Genomic DNA, 10,670 nt, shown 5'->3' on the forward strand with positions numbered 1-10,670 from the left:
ATGTATGTACTCCCTCTCATGCATATGCTCTCTCTCTTATGCATATGTTGGGTTGGATTCAGGCTCAATGAGAGAGAGAGCATATGCATGAGAGGGAGTACATACATGAGAGAGAGAGAGAGGGATCAATGTAAGAGGGAATACATACATGAGAGAGAGAGCACATGCATGGATATATATATATTCAATGTTTTGTAATTATACCGTAAGAGAGAGAGCATATGCATGGCTCGAGAGCTCTCTCTCTTTTTCAGACCCGTATGATAACACAACAGTAAACGAGGCTGAATCCAACCCAACTGTAATGGAGGTTGAATTGAGAAGCTTACCAGAGTTTCTAAACTTGCTAATTGAAATGAACCAACGGTGATAAAATGATGGAAGGGGATTTCTTCGAATGTTATTGCATGGGCAAGAGGAAAGATGTAGAATTGCTAATGAAAATTAACCGCTCAAGGGGATTTTTCAAATGTTATTGCATGGGTAAGAAGAGAGGTGAAGACAGCCGTCCGATTAAGGGGCCAATTCGATAAAATTCAGTCTATTTTTGGGTTGTTATAGAGAGGGTAATTCTTGAGGCCGATGCCTTAGCTATTTCATCTTTCATGTAATTTTTCTATGTACTTCTCTTTGTAGCAATCAAACTAGTGGTTAAAAGAAAAAATTAAAAAAAAGAAAAGAAAAAAAGAGCATATGCATATACGTATGTGCATACGTGGGCTGCTAGATTGAAAGCAACAATGGGAAATAGAAAAGATGAGAACTGCTTACACGTATCCTTGGAAACTCATATCAGGGTGCATATATGCTCGACTTAACATATTGCAAGAAGAGGAATAAGAATATGAAGAGATAGATATTCATACAAGAGACGATCTTGATACTTTTAAACGTGTATGAAATTTCAAAAATCAATTGTGAAAAAAATGTTACGCATGTTGCAGCTTATGAAATACTATCCTATAAACATGAATGAGAAATTAAGATTCAATTTGGTATTTCAGAGTTTGATGTCTCAAACTTCCACTACAAATCGTGTTAGATATATTGTTTACCTATTAAAAAAAATTATCGAGACACGTGGTGGGACTGCATCATCAAGATTTGAGAAAACCTCAAGCATATTTGAGTTCTATAAGTTCAAGGTTAAGCTTCTTCCAACTTTAGGAGAATGATGCAAATAAAAATTGGGGTTATCTTTGTATTTATTTTTTTTGTTGTAGAGATTTGAGGGTTATAAAAGATATTTATTTTAAATTTTAGGAATCATCGTTTAGAAAGAGAAAGATAGCAATGATTATCTTAGACACTGTTCTAATCTTTAGAAATTCAATATTTCAGTTAGAAAGTCAAACTTTTGATGAGCATATAATCAGAAAGGTTATCTTTTTAGAAAAGAAATGAGTTTTAGAAAGAGAGAGATAAATGTGTTCGTATTTATATATCTTCTAAGTATATTTAAACGGAAGAGTTAAAAAGAGAAGAGATTGGAATTGATTAAAGTTGATTTTGTAAAGAGATTTTTGGTGGTAGATTCTCTTGCAGACTTTAAGAGATGGTATATTTTCTCAAACCCCTATTAATTAGTCACTAAGTTGAAGTGGTTACATCTCAAAATTGAAATACATCTTGATTAGGTTTTACCCAAGAGCAAAGGAAGTATGCAATCTTTTGGCAAATCCTATAGCTCTTGCTCCCGCTCCCATGGGGTAAGGAAGAAGGATGTATATTTGGCCAAATCATTGTATGCTCCAACTCGAGCGCATTGTACATTCAGTCTATCATGTAAAGCCTGTACATGAGTATTTTTAAGAACCCAAATTAAAGAGGTAACCTGTTCTAGGGACCGATCTTAAAAATAAAAATAAAAATAAAAAAATAAAAAAGAAAAGAAATTTCATTCACACTCTCTATGCCAAGAGAAAACGTCCAAAGATTTGAAAAGTGACCATTTAGATACAGGCATCCATGAGTTAAAAGACTAATTTTTGTTTTTTCAAAAGTTACATTTGGTTATTCTAAAGAGGATCTGAAATTTTCAAAATTTTTGTTTTTCCAAAAATTACATTTGGTGATTCTAAAGATGATTTGAAATTTCCAAATTACAAAAATCTTTCCAAGAAGGTTTTTTGCCGGATGGAAATATATAGGGTGAGTAATTATACAGGGCAATTCTACAAGACCATACTATATATGTTCGGGCTGTTAAAAATCATTGATCCAGATCAAAATCACCCCATCCAAATCAGGTTTGGTGGGTGGGTGATTTAGGTCCATGTAACCCGGTAAATTATCCCATTCGCACTCAATTTAATTTTTAACATTTTTTCACTTCCTTGTTATTTGGCCCTACAGAATCTTGTTGATCCAGATAGAAGCCAGCCAAAGATCTCGATCGGTTCATCACTGGCCCAATTCCGGAATTCCAGACCCAAGTCCAAATCTCAAAAAGCTAGCATATACTATAGCAGTTGTTTATGCTAATGCATGGCTACTAAACAGGATCTTAACAATTCCATCTCAAAGAACTAGGGATAACAGGCTGTCTGATGTGGTGATTGCCCAATTAACACAATTGAGTCGCAACAACATTATTATTGTCTTGAAAGAAAGGATGAAATAATATAGGAAGCTCCAAGGTGTTTTTCGGTTATATAACTATATTTTTTATTGCTTTATGATAGACTCACGTGAACTCAACCAAGTCTTAATAAGGTATGGAAACTTCCAATTCTACATAAAGTTCAAGTATTTATTTGATTGATAAGCCCAAAAAAATTGTTGAAGACTGGGTGATTTTTTATCTGAATCGTCAATTTGGACGGGACTCAATCGAAACCGAACGGGCCAGGATCGTATGGATCCAAACTCACCCCCCCCCCCCCCCCTCCTTAATATTTTCTTATTCTTCTCTAAATCCCCATCTCATAAACTTCTATTTTAATTTTAATTTTATTTCATTTATTTTTAAGTATTCTTCTGAATTACCAATGCAGACTACTCTGGGAAGGGGTGCCATTGTTGTTTGACAAACTCTGGGAAGGGGTGCCATTGTTGTTTGACATACAGATAGCCAGTCACATTGAGGCCATACATGCGTTTGATCATTTAAATGTGCCATTGCTTCAAAAAACAAGGAAGATGTTATGGAAGAGTAAGAGGGTGGCCCAGTGTTCGAAAAATCAATCCAGCCTCAGAAATTGGCCAAGAACAGGTTCTGAGTAACCAGTAAACCAGCCGGTTCAATCAGCCTAACCAAGCAAGTTCCAGCTGATCAAAATGGTGTTAAAAAATACAAATAAAATAATAATAAAGAAAATATTAAAAATATATTTAAAGCATGATTAAATGAAGCACATCCAAATGAAGTTGAAAATTAGTAAAAATTTGATTTGTGCCCAAAAGTTTTCTTGAAATATTCCAAAAAAGATGGAAAGATTGAAAAATGTAAAAATAAGTACTCAATGGCAAAACTATTTCCAATATTTACCTTCCCCATATTACTTCCATTCTGTTATTTGTTTGTTCCATTGGGAAGGGGTTTGGATCGTGGTGGTAGCACCTCACACTCTAGTCATCACATCGTAGTTTTCCATTCCCACTACTAACATCACCACACTAGTACTTTCAAAAAAGCTAACTCTTAATCTACTTGGAAAAATGGGTAGGGGCCTATCTTTCCCATTGAATCACCCAAAAAAAAAAAAGGTGTTAAAAAGTGAGACTCAAACCCAGTAATCGGTCCTGGCCCAATCCAATTACTCGCATTGAGTCCGTGTAATTCAGCCCGATTAGTGTCGAGTATTGTAGCAACAAAAAAAAGGTAAAAATTATAAAAATATAAAAATATCCAAGAAAAGAAAAGAAATAAAATGTATGTTTAAAGCACGATTGAACAAAACACTTCAAAATGATGAAAAATAATGGATTTAAAAAAATAAACTTAGGATTGGGGGTATTTTGAAATAGTCCAAAAAAATGAGAAATTGTAAAATTAAGTATTTATGCCAAAACATTTTCCAATCTTTGTCAAATGATAGAAAACAAAAATAAAATACATCCTAAATAAATTCCTTATTTTTTTATATTTTTATAAATTTTTTCAATTTTTTTAATATCCTTGAGTTGGAGACAACTCAGGCTCGACAAGTGCCCAAGCCCAACTAACTCGTCCGAGAAGAAAGCTAGAAACTACTCAACCGATTTTTCAATCACCGGTTTGAACTAGTTGAATTCACTTTAAGTTAAAAATTTGTCATCCGTTTAGAGCCTGCATGTAGGAGTGGCAATGCCCGGCCCTAAAAAATTAGGGCTTGGGCCACAAAATGTGGCCCGAGGGACAGTCAACGATGGGCCGAGGGTAGGGTCATGTCAGGCTTGGACCATGGCCGGCTTGGTTCGGCCTAACGCGGGCCTCTTTTCCTTTAGTTTTCATTTATTGTTTTTTTATTTTATATGGCATGGCCCCTCCCTAATTGGGCGAGGGCTATACCTGTGCCAAGGCCTCTTTGGCTCAATCATGGCCGGGTTGGCTTGGACTGACCCTTATGGGACTATGGTTGGGCCGGCTTGGGCCTGCCACATGGGACTAGAGCCGAGTTAGGCGAAGGGCTGGCCTTGCCTAGGGCCAGCCTATATTGCCAGGCCTACTTTCATGTTTGGGAGACAACTAATTTTATAAAAACTTTCAAAATTTTGTATTTGAAATTAATATATCTTGCATATTACTTTGTTAGTTGTATTGGATAATACATTGTAATTTATATAATGAAAAAGTTCATATAAGGTGACAACCTTCTTTTTCTTCTTTTTTTTTTTTTTACTATATATAAGGTTGCAACTTTAAAATGTAAAATTAAAGATGCACTTTAAAATTCCGTCAGAAAAAGTTGTTTTAATGTTGACAAACTCTCTAATTGATCATCTCGACATGGATATGTATGAATATATATAAAAAAAAAGATTTTGAGTCCTAGAAATAGTGCATCTTACAACATATTATCTAGACCGTCAATTTTCAAGATTTTCATATGTTTATAGATCTACTTGATTTTAATCGTTTTTAAAGTTTAAAATTTTATAATCGTATATGAAAATAAATTTTTAAATAATCCTAAAAGAAATTTACACCAAAATTACAAGTTATCATAAAATTTGGAGGTGCGCCTTAATTGGATTACTTAAGGTTGCAGAAACCACACCCTTTATATAATGTTATTTAATAATTTAACTTTTCCAGTAGTTTTCATCTATTTTTAGTTAGTTTTTGCTATAATATGTGATATTCATGAAATAACTTTGAATAAAATGAAAAACAGTTTTTGGAAAAAGATAACCTTACGTATAAATCGCATGTAAGTTTATCTTTCACAAATATTGTGAGGGACATTGCCAAATAATAGATAATTTATTATATGATTAATCTTAGTTAAATAATAAATTATCATTGAGAAAGAGTGCATTTTGACAAACACCAGTGATACAGGCCAATTCAGTGCAATTTAGGGTATATTAAGCTCTCTTGCTTTTTTCCTTTAATTTTTATTCGTACATCAACATGGGCAAATAATGGCCTTGAAAAGCTGGAAGGAGGGGTGTCCTAGCCTGAATGGGTCCACCTTGGAGGACCACCACCCCACAAATCATGGGAAAAGGAAGATTTCTTGAGGCCACTTGAGTTGCCATCCATACAAACTTAGAGGAAGGCAAAAGGTATAATGAATAATGTAGGAAACAAGCAAGAACAGATGGGGACATAAATTGCAAGATTCTCAAGCAAAGGCAGAGAGAGAGAGAGAGAGAGAGAGAGTACCTTACCTTGCTTGCAGCATTGAGAGGAGTTTGTAGGAGAGAGAGAACCTTGCTTGCTCTATTGAAAGAGATGAGTTGGTAGAGACCAATGTTTAAAAAAACGGATCGGTGGGGTGGATTGTTTGTTTTTAATATCGGTCCAAATCGGCCGGATCAACGATTTGGATCGTTCTTGAATCGTTCGGATCAGTGATCCAAAACAATTTAAAAATAAATAAAAAAATTAGAATAGATTTTATAGGGGTGGGGTTTTAGGTGGGGACCACAAAATATATTATATACTCTAAAAGAAATAATGAAAAAAAATAAAAATGGGGGGGCCGGGGATCGGGCCTAGGACCTATACCATTCCAAAACCAGTTCTGCATCAGAATTGGCAACCTGGATCGAAAAGCGCTCGGTTTTAAAACACCAGTAGAGAGAGAGAGAGAGGGGCCACCTTGCTTGCACTATTGAGAGAGAATAGTTCGTAGAGATAACCTTGCTTTGCAACATCGAAGGAGAGAAGTTTGTGTTGTATTTTTGTAGGATGGGGTAGTGGTTAAATAATTTAAGAGAGAGAGATCTTTGATTGAGAGTTCATGCGGTTGGGGGATATTATTAAATAATTTAAGAGAGAGAGGGAGAGGGAGATTTGATGAGAGGGGGTGGGATTTAAAAGTACTTCCTATTATTGGTGTAACTTATTGGAGAGAAGTGCACATGATATAAGAGAGTGCGGTTGGGGTCACACTAGTAGTAGTACCACTTGCGCCTCAATTAAGATCTAGGTTTTTATTTTCACATAATGTGTTATAAAACCACTAACGATTTCGAAAACCACTAACGATTTCGAAAACGGCTAGGGGTTCATCATTTCGACTGAACTATCTAAAAAAAATGGGGGAGGGAGAGGGGAGGAAAAAGAGAGTCCTTTAATGGGTTTGGAGTTTACTTCCCCCTAAGTGTTTGTGAGAGAGAGAGAGAGAGTTATTTGATGTATGAGAAGAAAAAAAAAAATAGGGAGGAAGAGAGGGGAAATGAGAGACTCTTTTAACGGGTTTGGAGTTTAATTCTCCCTGAGTGTGAGAGAGAGAGAGAGGAGAGAGTGTAATTTGATGTATGAGAGAAAGTGTGTGTAAGGTTGACCCCTTAAAAATTTAAAAATAAGTTGCACCTCAAAAATCTTTTGAAAAAGGTTGTTTTGTTGTTGAAAAATATTTACTTGATCATCTCGACATCAAGATGTATAGATATAGACGAAAAAAAAATGATTTTAAATTCTAAAAATAATACATCTTTTAATGCATTATTTGGACTGACCGTTTTCAAAATCTTCACATGTTTATAGATTTGCTTGATTTGAATTATTTTTGGAATTCAAAATTTTAAAATTAGAAATAAAAATAAAATTTTGCACCCTCTTTATAATGTTTTACACTAAAATTATATCTCATGACAAAGTTTAGAATTGCACCTCACTTGAATTGTTTAAGGTTGCAACCTTATGCAAACTACACCCATATCAAAAACATGGAGGCGACTGGCAGCCCCAAATTTTCAAAATGGAGAGAGAGGGGAGCTTTAATCAACATTAGATAACCACTTCCATTAGTGAAGCACAGTTAAATGTCAAAGTTTTCTAGATGGTGAGACAACTTCGGTACAAAATGGTGGCAAATACCTTCAACCGTCCGATATAGAATTGGATGGCTAGGGTGTGATATTTATTTATGAGACAAAAATTTCCACATTTTGTAGGTTATTCAATGGGAAAAGATTGTTTCCTAAAGTTGCCATCCTAAAAATGCTCATTACTAGGGTTTTATCAACAGTAAATATAGATTATGTCATGATAAGGGTATAGCTTTTTTGGAACAATACAAAAACAATAGAGTTATCAAAATACATTTATGAGATTAACTATTTAACATTGGATGAGGTTTGTATAAAGTGCCAACCTTATGCTATTGAAGTAAGGTGCACTTCAAAACTATGCTGAAAACGCAGTTTCAGTGCCGTAAAAGGCTCGCGAATGTATTAAAATCTATTGTTGCCCAATTATGAAATTTAAAGTTTAATCAAGCAGATCTATTAACACTTGAAAATCTTGAAAATGGACGGTCCAGATAATGTGTAAGAAGATGAATTATTTTTAGGACCAGAAATCCCCTTTCGTTTATGAACCTCGAGGGCAAGACTATTGATTTGAGGGGTTTCCAGTATAAGAACAACCATTTCCAGTATAAATTTTTTCCTTCAACATTTTATTCATAGTATTTAATTTAATTTATCTATAGGTGATTAAGAGTTGGAATAGTTGAAAACAAATAAATCATTAAACAATTAATAGATTTAAAGGTTATTTTGATAAATTTTGTAAAAAAAATGCCTATGTTTTTTCCATGGAAAGAGAGCATAATCTGCACCTCTTTTAAGACAATATTTTATAATGAACACAGCTTAGTGATTTAACACCCGATGTGAAAAGAAATCTCTTCACGCGTTTAAGGTGATAGAAAAAAGAAGAGAGAGAAAGCGGTTTAGGGTTTAAGAGAGAGAGGGAGCGTTTGAGCTGATAATTCACTGGCCTTTAATTAGAGAGAGAAAGAGCGAGCTACTAATTCACTAATTTTACTCATAAAAAGAGAACATAACTTGCACTTCTTTTAAGAAAGAAAAACTCTGAGGGAGCGTGTAATATCATTACCAAACTATTTGTGTTCCCACTGGTGTACGCTCCCTCTCGTGAAAAGAGTTTTATTTATTTTTGGACAGTGTTCTTGAATTTTAATTTTGGTGTGGTTTCTATAAGGTTGCGACCTTAAACAATCCAATTAAGGCGCACCTCTAAATTTTATCATAACATAAATTTTGGTATAGAAAATTCTTAGGATGATTTGAAAATCTATTTTCATATCTAATTATAAAATTCTAAACTCCAAAATGGTTATAATCAAGTAGATCTATAATTCTACATCTTAAATTCTACATTTTAAAGTTGCAATTTTATATAATTTTTTTTTATATAAATATAGAGGAAGCATTAAAATAAGGAGATTACATTATCATAAATCAAAAGCACCACTGAAGAAGCACCCTTCTCACGAGCTCAAATTTCTAGATCTAACCTCTTCAACCTAATGACCAACCTCAGTAAAACGTAATCTTAAATATCCCATATAATGATTTCAAAAATTGGAATTGTGTTTTGAACAATCTGGGTATGATTTTGATTTGCCCAGTCCAGATCGAGAAATTCTTGAGTGTGTTCAACTACTATGATAAACAACTAGTTAAAAAAAGACAAAAAAAGAAGAGCTAAAAATCTAGAAGAATCAGCTAGTCCCAAGGATTGAAATAACTTCACTCTATCTATAAGCCAACTCAAGGGATTTTGAGTTTATCAATTAATGCATGAAAAAATAGCCTCTTATTCTTGAATAGAGAAGTGCAATTTTGGATGGTCAGGTCTAAACATCTAAAACATAAAATTCCAATTTTTGTTAGTTTAGACAAATTAATTATTTGGCAATATTAGAATATATCCCAAAATTCCCCGTTAATAAAAAATCTTAAACTAGTCTTTAAACTTGGGGAATAAGCACACAATATGCTCTCCAAGGAGCACTCAATATGGGCCAATAGACGGTGCTGGCATTCATTTGGTTTCTAAGCGGCCCTCCCGCGTATTTAAGAAATGCGGGCTTGTCAATAAATATATTTTTTAAAATATAATTTGATCCTAATATTTAGATAATACATGATCTTTAAGATGGAGATCATAAATATGAAAAAAAAAATTAAGATCGAAAACTAAAAATTATAATTATATTAAAAAAATATTTGAACCATTACTTACAATTGTTTTAGATGAGCCACCTATTTACATCCATTTTTAGGAAAATTGTTTGCGGGGCGGGCTTGCATTTCTACAATGTGAAGTCCATAGGTACAAAACATCAATGTTAAAAATGAATGCAAATAGGTGGTCCATTTTAAAACAATTATAATTAATAGTCCAAATATTTTTTTAATATAATTATTCTTTCTAATTTTTTAATTTTTTTTTCATATTTATGATCTCCATATTAAAGATTATATATTTTATAAAAATTAAGGTCAAATTATATTTATAAAATATATTTATTTCTACTATATGCGGGCTGGCCGCGTAGAAACCGTGTCCCATCTTTAAGATTTATACCTTTGGACCCATCTTGTAGAAATGTAATTTAAAACGATTTTCCTTCATTTAATAAAACACTAGTGAGATATTTCATTATTAAATCACAGGTTTTTTACGCGGTGAAATACGACCTTAGAGAGAGAGAGAGTACTGAGAGAGATAGAGGATAGAGGAGAGAGAAAGAGGGAGATCGGACAAAAGTAGAGAGAGAAATATGGGATCGGACAAAAGTTTTTAGAGAGAGAGAGAGGAGAGAGATAAAGGGATAAAAGAATGTCGGAGGGGAGTCTTCAATCAAGTAGCAGTGAACCAAATATGGTCTAAATAGAGTGAGAAATGGATAAAAGAAGGTGAGGTTAAGAGAGAGAAAAACGAAGAAAGAATGTCTAGAGAGCAGAGGGGTGTCCCAGAAAATAATAAGAAAAGTAGGAAAAAAAATGTATAAAAGGGATAGAACAAGAGAGAGAAAGAAATAGAGGGGAAGAGAGAGAATTTGAGGTCTACATATAGGACTGTACCTGAGGGAGTATATTGCCTACTTACTCCCTCGGGGATAGTTTTTAGGACCCAGTTTTTGGGAATGGAACATCTTCAACCCATCAATTGCATTATACAAAAAGAATTCTAAATTACATTCTCTATGGGCTTGAAAAAATTGCTTTAAGAATGAATACAGACCGTCCAATATTTT

The sequence above is a fragment of the Amborella trichopoda genome, chromosome 7 (assembly GCF_054954075.1).
Source record: "Amborella trichopoda isolate Santa Cruz 75 chromosome 7, AtrichopodaSantaCruz75HAP2 v2.0, whole genome shotgun sequence".
Taxonomy (NCBI): Eukaryota; Viridiplantae; Streptophyta; class Magnoliopsida; order Amborellales; family Amborellaceae; genus Amborella; species Amborella trichopoda.